This window comes from Callithrix jacchus, chromosome X (assembly GCF_049354715.1).
Source record: "Callithrix jacchus isolate 240 chromosome X, calJac240_pri, whole genome shotgun sequence".
Taxonomy (NCBI): domain Eukaryota; kingdom Metazoa; phylum Chordata; class Mammalia; order Primates; family Cebidae; genus Callithrix; species Callithrix jacchus.
The window spans coordinates 104,036,549-104,051,958 of record NC_133524.1 but is presented as its reverse complement, the minus strand read 5'-3'; the positions used below and the strand labels follow the sequence as shown (position 1 = coordinate 104,051,958).

General features: G+C 45.0%; 1 protein-coding gene across 8 annotated transcripts in view; it reads right to left on the bottom strand.

Moving 5' to 3' along the window:
- Positions 1-15,410, bottom strand: part of FRMPD3 (FERM and PDZ domain containing 3) — a 148,387-nt gene that overhangs the window by 93,159 nt on the left and 39,818 nt on the right. The gene's annotated exons all lie outside the window — the stretch shown is intronic.

The following is a 15,410-nucleotide window of genomic DNA, read 5'->3' as shown; positions in this document are numbered from 1 at the left end:
GACAGAAAAAGGAAAAGGAAGAAGTCTCAGTCTAGTTGGCATTCCAGGAGACAGTCACTGAGTCTTTGAGGTGTGGGTTATGCTGGAAGTGTCAATGGGGTGACAGTCAGTGGTCCTAAAAGAGCAGGCAACCAGGGTTCCCAGACACCTCTTCCATGGCAGAACCTTGGGAGCCACTGTTAGGGGACATGGGGTGAGACAGGGCTTGCAGAGACCATGTGGGGAGAATCCTCATCCCATGAGGCTGATTCTGACTCCTTCCTGCTGCTGGAGTAAGGACCCATACCACCTCTTTAAAGGATGAGTGGAAGGCAGCCTTATTGGGACATTAAGCTCTGTGGCTTCTGCATGGGATCTATCCCAATCTTCACGCCTTGGCAATAGCATCTATGAAATGAGAAAGGTATTTTATTCCTTTCTTCCTGGTCAAAATGATGAAATAGCACAACATTTCCTGCCCCTTCTTCATTTGATCATTTTAAAAAGAGCACTTTTAGAACTTTTATTGCTTCCTGCCTTGCCACAACTTATCCATGCAGTCATTCATTTAGCAAATATTTATATATTTATTTATTTTGAGACAAGGTCTGGCTCTATTGCCGAGGCTGGCGTATCTTGGCTCACTGCAACCTCTGCCTCCCGGTCATTTAGCAAATATTTACTAGCATCTACTTTGTGCTAAGCACTGTGCTAGGAGCAGGGCACCTCTGTGGTTTTGTGGAGGGGAGTCTGCATGGAGGTGGAAAAATTACAGGGCTGGAAGTTAGAAAACATGTTTGAAGTACTTAGTCCTTTGACTAAATAGCTGTGTGACCCTGGATGAGTCATGTTTTTTTGGGGGACCTCAGTTTTCTTGTTGTTCAAACAGGGATAATAACACCTTCTTATCCTACTTCATGGGAGCATTTGTGTGGCTCGATGGAGATAATGGATGTGAAGGAACTTTGAAAAGTATAAAGCCACTAGACAAATGTCAGGGATTAGTCTGTCTCCAAGGTGGGAGGGGGCTGCTGGGAAGTAAAGCTTAAAAGAAATCCTGGCTGACTCTCCTAAATTGATTGCACTAAATTCCATCTTCCTTGAATCACTGAGCCTGCACCTGGGTGGGAGTCTCTGCTCTGTGAAATACCATTCTCCCTCAGCAGTGCCCATGACACACTAGTTAGTGATGACTTGGCCTTAGCCTCGGAGATTGTTTTGGGGACTTGAATGGAACCAGCAGAACAGTCTTGGCTCTCGGTTTAAAATTATTGGCAATGGCAATCTCCTCTTCCCACTCTAGCCCATCCAACTCAAGGACTGCAGGTTTCTGGGTAGAAACCACTTGAGGCCTCCAGAGACACCCATTTCCGACAGCACAGGGTTCATGTCACACAGCAGAGGTTGGCCATGTGGGTGGTTGCTTTATTTTGTTCGAAACTGGGGGTTCTGTATTCTGCCCAGATAGCTGAGATCTACAATAAAACTAGTGGAGACTTTGGAAAGGTCTCTAGCTTGCTCTTCTTACCCCCATAAGCCACCGTAAGTATACCTACAATCTAAATTACAGTACTATGCTTTCTATACAAATGTAGCTTCAAGACAATTTCCCAAATTTCTAGAAGCACTCTTCTCTATTCTCTCCTACCCCAAGTACATGCACACTGTAAGGAGATATAGGGTCTTGCCAGACAAAACCAGATTCCAGACAAATCTGCTAGCCTCCTCCGTTACCCTCCTCCTTCCCTCCAGTTTTCAGGGGCTTCCCTGAAAGCCCTGAAGCCCCTAGGATATAAATACGTTAGAATTGATGGCAGAACAAAAAAGGCTCAGGAACCTGGGAACCACAGGCAAGCCCAGAGTTGCACTGCACAGCTCTGGAGCAGAACCAGAATGGAAGTCAGAGGGAGCAACAGAAAGCACCCGGCCTTGAGCCAAGGCACCTGAAGCCAGCAAGTCTCTGAGGGAGGTGCAGAACAGACACACTCCACACCCAGCCTCCCTTGGCAGTTTCAGAGCTCATCCCTCTTGCGGCTGAGGCGTCTCTCAATGTCTTCATAGATTCCCTTGTCACATCCATCTCTCCCAGGCTGCTCCTCTTAATAAAGTGCCACCGTGGCCACTCCAAACAGACTGATGTTATCCTTCACTCAACATGCCCTTCTTCCCAGCATGGGCCACACAGCAGTGATTCAGGCCTCCCAGGTCACCGTGCAGTCTCCTGGGGAAATGCTTTCAGAGTGCCTAAGCTAGGGTTTGATGGAAGCTTTGGATGTGGGCGTATCAAATACTCCTTCCTTGCCCATCAGGGTGGCCTGAATCCCGGATTCAGTCTTGCCCTGAGTTCCCATGCCTACCTCGGCTTGCATCTTCTTCACTGGCCCCGCTGCCAGTGCTCTCCCGCACTGTATAACCTGTGTCTAATTTGCAAAGCCTTTCTCCCAGTGGTTGTCAGGTGGTCTGTGCCCCTCTGAAAGAACAGAAAGCTTTGAGATCCAAATGAATGAATCACCAGTGGTGAAATTTCAGGCACAATGATAGGCAATTGAGGAGACATATTTGATCACATCATGTTTACCTATGTGTAAGGCTGGCCCTGAGGATATTCTGGCATTTTCCCTCAGATATAATGAAGACTTGGGATAGATAATAGCAAAGAAGGCAACAGGAAATACACCAGGCTGGGAACAGGGAAATCTTGCTGCTCATCCCAGGTCTTACATTAATTAGAGATATGACCCCACATCTTCCCTTCCTATGCCTCAGTTTCCCCCATATATCAAGAGATCACTGACTTAGCCTATTTCAAGGGCTCTTTGCTGTTTTAATAAGCTCAGATTCTAAGCTGTCTGGTATGAATAGATTGATGTTCCTACAAGAGTGGACCCTGGTTCCAGGACTCTGGCCATGGCACTGTGTATGCATGGGGGTTAAACAGAGAGGAAGGGCTGGCACTATGGACATGGGCTTGGTGCTGCTATTCAGCAGTGCAGCCAGTGTCTGACCGACCCTTTGCTATGAGAGCAAAGGGATAATCTGTTCAATGCCTCCACTCCTTCTTGCACTCCTCAGGCTCCCAGTGGCAGCTATCTGCCTGTGAACACCCCCGTGCCCTCCAGGACTAATTATATCTGCCCTAGGATCAGGGCTGGCATTTCCTCCATGAACACCTATATCACCATCCCACTTGTTCAAATCTTACATTCCTTACTTAGTGATGGGTAAACAACTGTTGCCTCAAACCCTTCTGAGTGTCCCTAATAGTCCTGGCACTCCCTCCCTCCACACCCTGCTTCAGATCCAGAAACTAAAGGGTTAATGTCTGGCCCCCATAGGGGCCTTCCAGAACATTGCTTTGTCAGTGCACCTGTATAGGCAATACAAGATTTTCAATATCACCCTAGTCCAGGCTTCCATTCTAGTTCAATGCCCCTCCCCATTCCCAGGTCGTTTCTCTGTGAAGATTTGCCAAGGGCCTTTTCTGTGGGGATTTTTTGTTGCCGTTGTCATTGTTTTGTTTTTTCAAGGGCTTTTCTGAATTGGTGCCTGAGTTTCTGCTTCTGAATCAGGTGGACCCTGGTTGTTTCACAGAATGAAGAAAAAGAAGGCAGCAGGGGCAGAGGATCAGGAGGGGACCAGCTGTTCTGGTGACCCTCTGCTCTGTGTCCTGGATCCAGCTGCCAGGGGATGAGACCACATATGTTGAAGTTGCAGGGATACTCGTTCCTGCTATTACCCCCGCCACCACTGGTTTCCTCATCCAAGGACTGTCAGGTGACTGACCCCCAGGCCCACCTGGGGTACTTGCTGCTATTCTCTTTCCCACCTTCCTAGCTAACCGCTTCCTTTCTGCTCAGAGCCAGAGTAAGCCTCCCTAGCACCGAAAACCCCCCTCACTTGGCCCATCTCTTTCCTCCCTCTGCTATTCCACATCCTTCTCCCTGCCAAGGCCTAGCTGCTCCAATGGGTGCTTTGCCCCTGCGGTGTGAATGTTCTGTTCTCGCTGGGCCCGGTATTAATTTGCTCTCTTTGTAAGCTGCTTTGTTAACGTGCATGGCCTTTTCTCAATGGGTAATGCTGCTCCCTGCTGCCTCTGTTGCCTCCCCACCCACACCCTCTTTAACCTTGTAATAATGTGCCCTCCCCTGTGGATAGGGGGGCTGGGCTTTTGAAAGTACTTTTTATACACGATGTAGTAAGTTTACCACATTCTCAAAATCACCAGAGGATATGAAGCAGGAGTGATTCCTGATCTCTGTGGAATGAGTGAGGAAACTGAGGCTCGGAGAGATGAGAAGGCTTTTTTGCATGGATAGCTACTGTGTGATGTCCAAACTGGCCTAAAAGCACAGCTCATTCCCATAGCACCCCACACGCTTATTTCATCTTCTGCACTGCCCCTTTGATGCCCCAACTGAGTCCCCAGAAAAGTGTACATATGCACACACACGCACATATACATTTTGCTTCCTATTGTGTAAGCAGTCATAAAACCTCTGAGGGTCAGGCCCTTGTCAGTATTTTTTATAAGCTGTCCAGGTGATTCTAAGGTGCAGCCAGGGGTGAGCACCACTGCCTGAAAGGAAAATATAAAAAAAAGGAGACAAGAGAATTGGCTTTGGTGGCGGAGAGCTTTCTTTAAAAACCTTGGGCCTCCCCAGTAGGAACTGAGGGTAGCATGAATGTGAACTATGGCCCTAGATTCCATGCCTCAGTTTCCTCCATTCTGCAGGCCTTTGCAGTCCTTCCCCCATGCCCTGGACTGGCTTAATAAATTAGTCATCACTGAGGTTGCTGTAGGAAGGAGTATAAAGAAAGAAACACACCTCTCTCCCCATATGCATATGCTTGCCAATTGCTGTGTAAGTATATCTTTAATATTTTCTCCTGCAAGGATGGAGCTAAATCGTCCTGATTAAGGAAGCCATACGGTCTCACTAGAGGTGAAGGAGAGATATTTTCCTGTCAATCAACTAGAAAGAGGTGCTCCTCAGGTAAGAGATAAACTTTTAGGAATAATAATCATCCTAATAGCTATCATGTATTAATCACTTACTATGTGACCGACATTTCAGTTACAGTACCTCATTTAATCCTCATGATTAGTCTCTGAAGTAGGCATTTCTTTTCTTTTTTTGAGACAGAGTCTCACTCAGTAACCCAGGCTGGAGTATAATGGCACACTCTCAACTCACTGCAACCTTCGCCTCCCAGGTTTGAGCGATTCTTTCAGGTGATTCTCCTGTCTCAGCCTCCGGAGTACCTGAGATTACAGGTGCCCGCCACCATGTCCAGCTAATTTTTATATTTTTAGTAGAGAGGTGGTTTCACCATGTTGGCCAGGCTGGTCTTGAACCCCTGACCTCAGATGATTCACCTGCCTTGGCCCCCCAAAGTTCTGGGATGATAGGACTGAGCCACGGTGCCCAGCCTGAAGTAGGCATTACTATTATATCTATTTTACATATTAAGAAACTGAGGCTCAAGAGGTTAAGTTACTTGCCCAAAGTCCACCCAGCTAGGAAGCAAGGGTGTTTTGTTTGGCCTTCACAGTGTTTTCAAAGCACTTTAATTCATTGTTAACACTTTAAAATCCTCAGATTTTATATAAGAATCTGGATTTTTGTCTTCTCTTGAAAAATCTTACCTGGCAACGCTGGGCCTAAAGGGCCCACCCAACAATAATTAGCTGAAGCTAAGTAGCAGCACCCCTTGTGGATGAGGAATGGGCTCTCCAGGTCACTCCAGTCCTTACCACTCCTTCCATACCCTCATCATGTGGCCAAGTGTCAGCTGGCATTTAATATTGTATTTGCACTGTTGTGTTGCCATTTTTATTGAAAGAATGATTGCTCTTTCACTCTTTATTAAGAGGAAAATGGGAGATTTCTTGGGCATACATTTGATCTTCCCCTAGCGAGTACATAATCCCACCCTTCCATTCCCTTCCATCACCTCTTTAACATGATGAGAGGAAAATTTCGGCACCTCACTCTTGGCCTGCCCGTCCCAGAGCACTGGTGTTTCAGAGGGCAGTTATCGATGGCTGAGGTTAGAGATAGTCTCTGGCTTGTGGAGGCAGGCCCCGAGTTGGGAGGGAGGAGTGGGTCCCAGAGGACCTCAGCAGCAGAAGATGACTGAACTACACTTTCTAAAACCAGCTGCCTAGTCTGGCTTCCTGGTCCTCATCTGTAAAATAAGCATAGTAATAATAACAGCATCATGTCTACTTTATGGTTATTATAAGGATTAAATGAGTATATATACACATACATGTATATTTATAATTGTGCCTGGCTCAGAGGAAGTGCCTAACAAATGTTAGCTATTTTTAATATTATTAAATGCCATGTTGATTTCCCTTTTGTCATCCCTTAGACTTTAACATATGGTTTTGTCTGAAAGTTTCAGCCTGATCTAAATGATACTGTGGATTATTAATGGACTCCTATGATGAGTCAATGTGATGAGGAAAGAGGAATCTTATGGATGCTTTTTCCCACTGAAACAGACTCCTTCCAGAGCCAATCATGGAGGTTGTGGGTGACATTTCATTAGAAAGATGGCATTTCCTACTCTAGGGACAAGTCAGTTTTGCCTTTCTCATGTGGACCATCCCAGGCTTCCAGGCTTTCATACTTCCGTTCTTTCACACTTGCTGTTTCCTTACCCAGAATGCCCTCTGTCACCTTGTTCACCTGGTAACCTCCTACTTATCCTTCTGGACTTAGCTCACCTTATCTGGGAAACCCTCTTTGAACCTTATCTGCCTTCTTATATAGAGTTAAGTTTAAAGGCTACCTTTCACTAGAATGTGAGTTTGTTGAGGGCAGGGTGGGACATATGTCTTTTTTTTTTCTTTTTTAGTGGGACATATGTCTTGTTCACCATATCCCTGGCACAAGAATAGGTACTGAGTAAGTGCTCTTTGAATAAACTGGGAGGAGGGATGTGTGGAGGAAGAAAAGGGTTCAGGATGATACCCTATCAGCCACATTTTGGTGGGGCACTCTCTGACTCCCAGCAGACCTCCTAATTCTGCTTCCACCTGGCACCCCAAGTACTTCAAACTAACGTCATAGATTCTCGGCACTCCTCCTGGACCTATTCTAAGTCTCTCTTGTAAAGTAGGCGGATGTGACCATTTGCACAGCCTTTTCCCACTTTCAGCAGGCCCCTTCTCCTTTGGACAGCCCTCACTGTGATGAATCCACGTGTTCCTCATTCCTCAGGCTTTGCAGGGTATCCCCAAAGCATTGAGAATTTCCAGGGGATCCTCCTGAGCATCAAAATGTTTTATGCCCCCATTCCCTTGAGCCCTGCTCTCTCATTAGGTCTTCCTTCCCAACATATCTGGGTCTCTAATGCCTCTATCTGAAGGGGATTTCCAGCACTGGGATGCTAGTTGGGGAGCTATTTCTGAGCAAGTGAAGTTCTAATGCCCGTTCAGTCACACCCCACAGTCTGCCCCCTAAATTAGGAGAGGGTTTTCTTCAAGTTGATGTAAGTATCAGTCTTCTGTGGAAGACCAGGCAAGTATAGCTAGGTGAGATTTGTATCAGCAGGTGAGATTTGTATTAGCAACCCTGCCACCTCTGTTAACAACACAGGGTAGCCACAGAAGCCCATCTGCCCTGATTAGCAGTCTTTTTCCTTCTACTGCTACCCAGTGTGGTCCTGGTCACCATCTCCTATGTTATGGCACCTTCCTTGTCATGTTTCCTTTAAGTGATCTTTTGCCAGGAGCAGCCTCTCTGTGTGCAAAAACAACTTGAGAGCCATTAACAGGAAAGTGCATCTTTTCGAAAAGCCAGATGATTCTAAGGCATTAATGGACACTTTTGCAATCCTGCTTCAGAAGGAGCTAATGTCACTTAAACTACCTGGCACTGAGCCAAGAAGTATTCTGATAGCGACCTCTAAGTATGAGAATGTGACTGAGGACCCAGCGTGTGCCAGAGGAGCCAGGTAAGACGGAAAGCAGTGAGAAAACCTAGGACACAAGTTCTCATAGAGTGCCAAATCCCAATGCCACATGCACGTGCATGCACACACACACACATCCAGAAACACAAGCAGGGCCACACGTTGGCACAAAAACACCACCCACACTCTTGCTATAAGACCCACATGTGATTTGCCAACAAATTGCAAATTAACCTCCTAGTGAACAGATTAATGGTATTCATGGTAATTTACACTCCAAGTTTCATAGCAACAGACTGAGCATTCTGGTTGTGGAAGAATTCAAGGATTTTTAAGTTCCTGGAGACATTGTAGTAATTAACCTGATAAGCCTATGCAAATTAGCCTCAATTTGACACTGTCATTTTTGAATCCAATATCCAGGGTATTTGCCCTGAAGGTTGCCCATCGCCACTCCAGATCCTTGGCTTGAGGTGCTAAGCTGACAGATGCCAGTCTGCATTTGTCTATGCAAATAAGGCCCCTGAGCAGAACTCCCCATCAGGCCTGGAAAGGTACTGGACAGTTATAAATGGTCTGCTGCAGGGTGATGAGAATGGAGTCAAGGCTTCCAGGAGGAATGGGGAGGGGGCCTCAGCCAATTTGCACAGGTCTGACAACTATTTCTTTAAGGCCCATGGTTTGAGGATTAAAACTCCTTACTTGGACAAGAGTTTGGGTTTTCCACCTGAAGGTCAGGAAGAAGCAGCCTCTTTGTGGCATGGTGTCAAGTGCCACTATAATTTTTCATTTTTCCAGAAAGATCAGCTTCCTAAAATAAACCCAAAATCTGGGGTTCCCAGTTTCTTCCCCGGGAAGGTGAAGTTTAATTGGCTCTGTTGCCCATTTTGAGCAAAAATCACAGAACGTACTCAACTCCCTCATCAAATCAATCAGCCTATGGGCACAGCTTGTGTGCTCTCTCTGCGGGTGGACTGGTTCCTGTCTAATAATGTGTAGCCTCAGGGGGTGGCCACTCCTCCTCCCACTCCCATACTGAGCTCCATCCTTGACCTCATTCCTGTTTGATCTCTCAAACCACCAGGGCTCGCTGAACTCCCTGGTAAATCCACCCTGTGCTTCCTGCTCTGCAGGGCACAGCAATGAAGTGCCAATGAAGAGATCATTCTTGCCCACTGGTGACCCACTGCCGCTGCCCAGCTCAGCTCTCCCCAGGACTTCAGGTGGCTGTGGCTCTTTCAGCTACAGCCCCACAGAACAGCTTTGTTGAGTCTTCACTGAGGGTAGAGGAGAGCTGTGGAGCTCTCTGTGCACGGAAATACTGCAGAGAAACTATTCAAGTCACCCAGACCCAACCCCCCCATCAATAGGTTACCACCTGGAACTCAGAGTTCTTTCTGGAATGCACTATAAGATACAGTGATGATCACAGTGGCTTTACCATGCTTAAAAAACTAACACTCAGAGGTGATAAAACACTTGAAACTTACACCAGAGCCATTAGGTAATAACTATCTTTATCTGTCTTCCTGACTAACCTTTAGCTAAGTCAGGATTTCTAAAGTGCTAGAAGGCCTCCCATGCAGCTGCTGGCTTCCTCTCTGAATATGTACATGGAGCCATCTTCTAAGATGCTGCCTATGGCCACTCTCACTCTTATCTCCCTTCCCATTCTCACCATCTCCAGGTCCCTATTCACCCAGGCTCCAACCCATCTTCTTTGACTTCCAGCAACACTTAATATCTGTGGCATCAGCTCCCAGAAGTATAGGCTCAGGACCCGAGGGACTGCAGAGTACACAGTACTGCAAGAGGGATGCAAATCCATACACCTGAAAGGATTGCCTGTGGACTCAAATAATAACCCATGGTAATGATGATGATGATGAGAACAGCTTCCATTTTGGGAGTATTTACAGGTCAGCCACTTCACATGAGCTCTACATGAAGGGTCTCACTGAATCTTCACAACAACTCTGTCAGCTTGGTACTGTCATTAGCCCCCTTTTGCAGACAATGTCACTGAGGCAAAGGTTTAAGCAACTTACTAAAGATCACACAGAGAAAAGGCAACACTGGAAATCAAACTCTAGCTGACAGATGCCAGAGACTGGGCATTTAAGTACTATCTTGAAACATCCCACACATGTATGCATCACTATTTTCCAAACTTTAGGCAGATGTCATATCTTCAAAAATACATTTCTATTTTAAAGTAGCACTGCATTCGTATTAGTTTGTGATCATTATGTGTTTACTAAGAGTAAAGTTGCTGTGAAGAGTAATCCAGAATATAGGTCTGTGGTTTGGCCAGATTGAGGACCAGGAACATTTTGTGCATACAGTATGCCCACCCTATGTCTTCTTACCCATGAAGTCACACATTCCTCTTATCTGCTCATCTTCTATTTTATCTCAAAGACCTCGGGTGTCTCTGTGGATATGGCAGGAGTAGGAAGCCATGTCTACAGCTATCTGCATATTCAGTCACTTATCATGTAAATATTTACTGAGATCCTACTATGTGCAGAACAGTTTTATACACTAGGGATACTCAGTGAAAGAAATAGATTTTAAAAAACATTCCTGTCCTAATGGAGCTTGCATTCTATTGAGAAGACACAGACAGTAAACAAATACATGGGCAAAATTATGAGACAGTTCAGAGAATAAGTGCTTTGGAAAAAATACAGCAAGGAAAGAGGGTACAGGTTTGGAGATGAGTGGCTGCAATTTTACAAAAGGTGATCAAAAAAGGCCCCACTGAGAACGTGGTGACTGAGCAAAGAGCTGAAGGAAGAGAGGGAGCCAGCTGTGTTGATCTCTGTGGCAAGAGCCTGTCAAGCACAAGGAGTAGCACGTGCAAAGGTCCAGAGATGGGATGTGCCTGGGGAGACCAAGCACTCAAGAAGTCCACTGTTGCTGAAAGAGTTTTTCTGTGACAATGTATGTGAATGGTTGTGTGTGTAGCGATTCAGGAGTAGGCTGTGTCATTAGATTTCCAAGTGGGCTATGAGAGCCACTTTAATGTCACTTGCTTGCCGGGCTAGTCCTAGGTGAAATTATGAGGCAAATGTGAATGCCTGTCAATCCTCAAGCCCCTAGTCCTTCCTTTTTGAATCTTTAGGAGCCAATTTGCCCCCTCAGAATTCAGGGCTTCTGCAGTGCTCTCTGCCATCACAGCCAGTCCCCAACCTAAGGAAGAAAGAGTACAATTGGGAGTTCCACAGATCTGGGCTTGCTTCCAGTTTGCACTGCTTATTAGCTCTATGACTTTCTTTGGATAAACACATCATCTATTTTTCTGAGCCTCAATTTCCTCATCTGTAAAATGGAAATAATAAGGTATTAAGAGGATTGAGATAATGTATGTAAAGTGCTAAGCCAGTGCCCAGTGCCTGGCACTTAGTAACTGGTCAAGAAATGATAGCTATTACTCATCCACACCCACGTATGAGTTATAGAGAACAATCTCTGCACCTTCAGTCCCCTGAAAGGCCTGTGGATTTTGTGCAAGGAAAATTCTTGAACACATCAACTGTAGATTGTCAGTAGACAGAAAAAAAAAATCAAGTAGAATCATTACTGTAGGAAGTGCCCTGGATGTTTAACATTACAGATGGGTTTTGATACTTAGAAAGGTTAGAAACCATTGGCATCAACGGTTGCCTTTTCTAGGAGTGTTTGCATTTAGCTTTAAGCTGATTGGGCCTCTGAATGGTATCATTTCCAGCATCACTGAATGGGTAGGAAATTCAAGTAAAGATTTGGCTCACCAGATCCAGCTCAAGGAAGGTATTCCCATAATCTCTTCCCCCTATACTTTGTTGCTTCTGCTCTGATGATAATGCGGGAGAGGTAAGAATTACTGTTACAAATGCATAAATGCAGAGCAGGCAACATCTGGGACTGGTAGACCTTCCAGCCCTAGGGGCTAATGGTGTAGTCTTCCTCACTTTCACATATCTGTAGGTACCCTCCTGCTGGCTCATCTTCCTCTTCTGCCTGCACTCTGAACAGACAATCTTGGCCAACCACAGAGCGTGGCCACTGAGAAGGTGCTTGGTGACAATCTCCGAGAAACCTTGCTGAGAGCTTCCTTGAGCTTGGTCACAGCAGCACCTTACCATACAGAATGAATAAATCTGGGACAGGTTTCTTGCAAATCGAATTTTCACATATCAAAGCCTATTTTACATTTAACTTTTAACATGTAATTGAAGATGTGTTTCTCTGAGGGCAAAAAAATGGGGCCCTGAGACTTAATAAAAATCATGTTTATGAATGCAATGCAGCAACACACTTGAAAATCACAAATGTGAATAAAAAATGTGAATTTTCTTATAAAATATTAACAATAACCCCAAATGAGTTGCAAGATATGAATACAAAAGAGCTAACGTTATTTTGATGTTTGGCACAGTAGCTTAAAGGCCTAAAAGAAAAACAATTATAGCTTAACCAAACAGAACGCACTAGACTGAAAAGTTACCCAGTTTCTATAAAACTGCCTTTCTAATGTTCTACAGCAGGAGATCATGCAATATTCTTTGGCTGCTTGAATTTTGAGCTTTAGTATTCTGGAGAAGGTGCTGGGTTTAAGAAACAAAGAGGTTAATCTAAACCAGAGAACAGACCAAGAGGCACAGACATGGCACTGCTTTAAAATGCCCCAGGAAATAAGGTAATTGGGAGCAAGTGGATATAGGAAGACTTTCTGGTAATACAAGATTCAAGAGACTTGAAACTTCTGTAAAATGAGTCTTTGGGTAACATATAATGAATCAGTCTCCCACATTCTAAATGTTGCTTCAGCTAGTATTTTTTGTTTTGTTTTGCTTTGTTTTTTTGAGACAGGGTCTCACTTTGTCATCCAGGCTGTAGTGCACTGATGCAGTCACAGCTCTCTGCAGCCTTGACCTTCCTGACTCAAGCACTCCTCCTGCCTCAGCCTCCCCAGCAGCTGGGACTACAAGCATGCACCACCACACCACGATAATTTTTTGTTGTTGCTGTAGAGATGGGGGTCTCATTATGTTGCCCAGGCTGGTCTTGAACTCCTGGGCTCAGGTCATCCTCCTGCGTTGGTCTCCCAAAGTACTGGGATTACGGGAGTAAGCCACCATGCCCAGCCACTAGCGTCTTTCTATAGTCTCCAAAACAATGAAAACTCCTGTGAAAGGGCTTCTAGCTGTGGTATTTTCCCAGAGTATGTTCCAGGGAACACTAGTCCCATGGGAGACTTCATAAAAGGGATCCATGGGCAAAAACATTTGAGAAATGTGGTGTACTCTAAATCAGTGCTCCTCGAAATTTAATGTGCATACATATCACCTGAGGATGTTGTTACCATGCCAGTTTTGACTTGGAAAATCTGAGGTAGAGGCCTGAGATTCTGCATTTTTAGCAAGCTCCCAGGTGATGCCTATGTTGCCATCCTCAGACCACACTTTGGCAAGGCCCAAAATGTCCTCTTGAATATTCATGATCCTCATTAGTATATTAAGGGCTCTGCAGTAAAGTTTAGCTTATCTAACCCAGCATTCATCAAACTCATTGATATCCAGAAACCTTTTTCTCCCCATGGTACCTATTAATCCCTCACACACAGGGTACCATGAAAGTCAATTTGGGAAATGCTAATCAAGCTAATACTACTCCACCTGGAGTGACTTTGCGTCACCTGAGAAATGTACATTTTGGGTCATGGCCATAGACCTCATCTACAGCTAGTTAACAGCTCTGCAGAGACACAGGTATGCCAGGGCTGTGAACTGCCATTGGTTTTCAAAGACTCCAAGCTCAATGACAGCAAAATATCATAAAATTCTATTTACCATCCTGCCACATTCACTACTTTCCAAACTGCTTTACACCTTAATGTGGCTTGAACTGAAATGAAAGCAGGAAAAAAGGAAGTGATTTGGAGCAGAGAGGAGCCTGGCATTTTCAAAAGAGGTAAGAAATGAGACAATGAGCAAATGATACTGAAACTAGACAGGAGGTAAGGGACTCAGGTTAGCTGGGGTGAGGAGAAAGAAGGAGGCATCAGCAAGAGATGTCAGTGGGAAGGGTGTCTCGGGGGTGTAATGAGAAGAGAATAATTACTCCATATCGTCCTACTCTTTCAAATGAGAAGGAAGAAAACATGAAGAGAAGAGTCATCTTGTTTACCTGGTCTCCACCTATACAGGTCTCAGCTACTGTATTTGTTTTGCTGTACAAATTGTTTGGCCAGGAGGCCCTCTCTGGGCAGATTTCTTATTCTCATTGCATTGGTTGCCAGATGGAAAGGGTCCGGTTTGTCAGTTCATCAGGAGGGCATCTGCTCACGCCCATGGTGGCCCACCACTCCAGCTCCTATCCCAGTTAGCAGATGGGTCTGAGAGAGCTCTCCGATTATCAGAAGCCAGTGGCAGACAGTTCTCCCAAAAGGGTAAAAAGGGAGAGACAGAAACCTCTTTGTAGGCAGAGCCCCTAATATGAGAGGAAGTACAAAACAGGAGGTAAGGTTCTGGTGTCAGACAGAGGTCATATCTCAACTCTGCTACTCACTAGCTGTGAGGTCATGGGGTAAATTAGCCACTCTAAACCTCAGTTTTCTCTTCTCTAAAATAGGGCTAAGCATAGTATCTACTCATAGTAATACGGTGAGGAATGATTACTGTAATCCTTGGAAGAGGTTTAGGACCATATCTGACACATAAGAACTCAGTAATTACTAATGGCTATTAATATTATTTAGTATTAAAAGCATTTTGTACAGTGCTTAGCACAAAGAAAGTGCTTCACAAATGACAGCTGATAGAATGACATGATGACAACAAGCATGATGACAGTGATGATATTGCTGTTATTGATAGAGAGCTTGCTTTCCCTCAGCTCTTCTTTGGAGGTTGGCATCAGGAGATAATGTAAATTGAAAGTTTCTGGGGTCAGAGGTGTCGTGGGTTTCAATCCTGACTCTACTACCTAATAGTTGGTGGTCAGTACGCAGTTGTAAAATGGATATGATAATACGATCTACCTCACCGCTATGGGGATGAAATGAGATGATGCATGTGAGCTAGCAAGTCCAGTGCCTGGTGCACTGTAAACACCAAAAGCTATCAACCAGCTAGCTAGTCATCTAGCATCCAAGAACTTGAGAGAGTTCCAGGAAGGAAAGTTAAGGGCTCTGCAGTAAAGTTTAGCTTATCTAACCCAGCATTCATCTGGATAGCATTGCTATCCAGATACCTTTTTCTCTCCATGGTACCTATTAATCCTTCACACTCAGGGTACCATGAAAACCAATTTGGGAAATGCTAATCAAGCTAATACTACCCTACCTGGAGTGATTTTACATCATCTGAGAAACATACATTTTGGGTCATGATCATAGGCCTCATCCACAGCTAGATTTGAAAATACAGTCCAGTTTGAAAATCATGGACAGGTCCATGAAAGGCTTATGTACATACCAGATGCCTTTCCACATGTTACCATTTCACACACATGGAAAT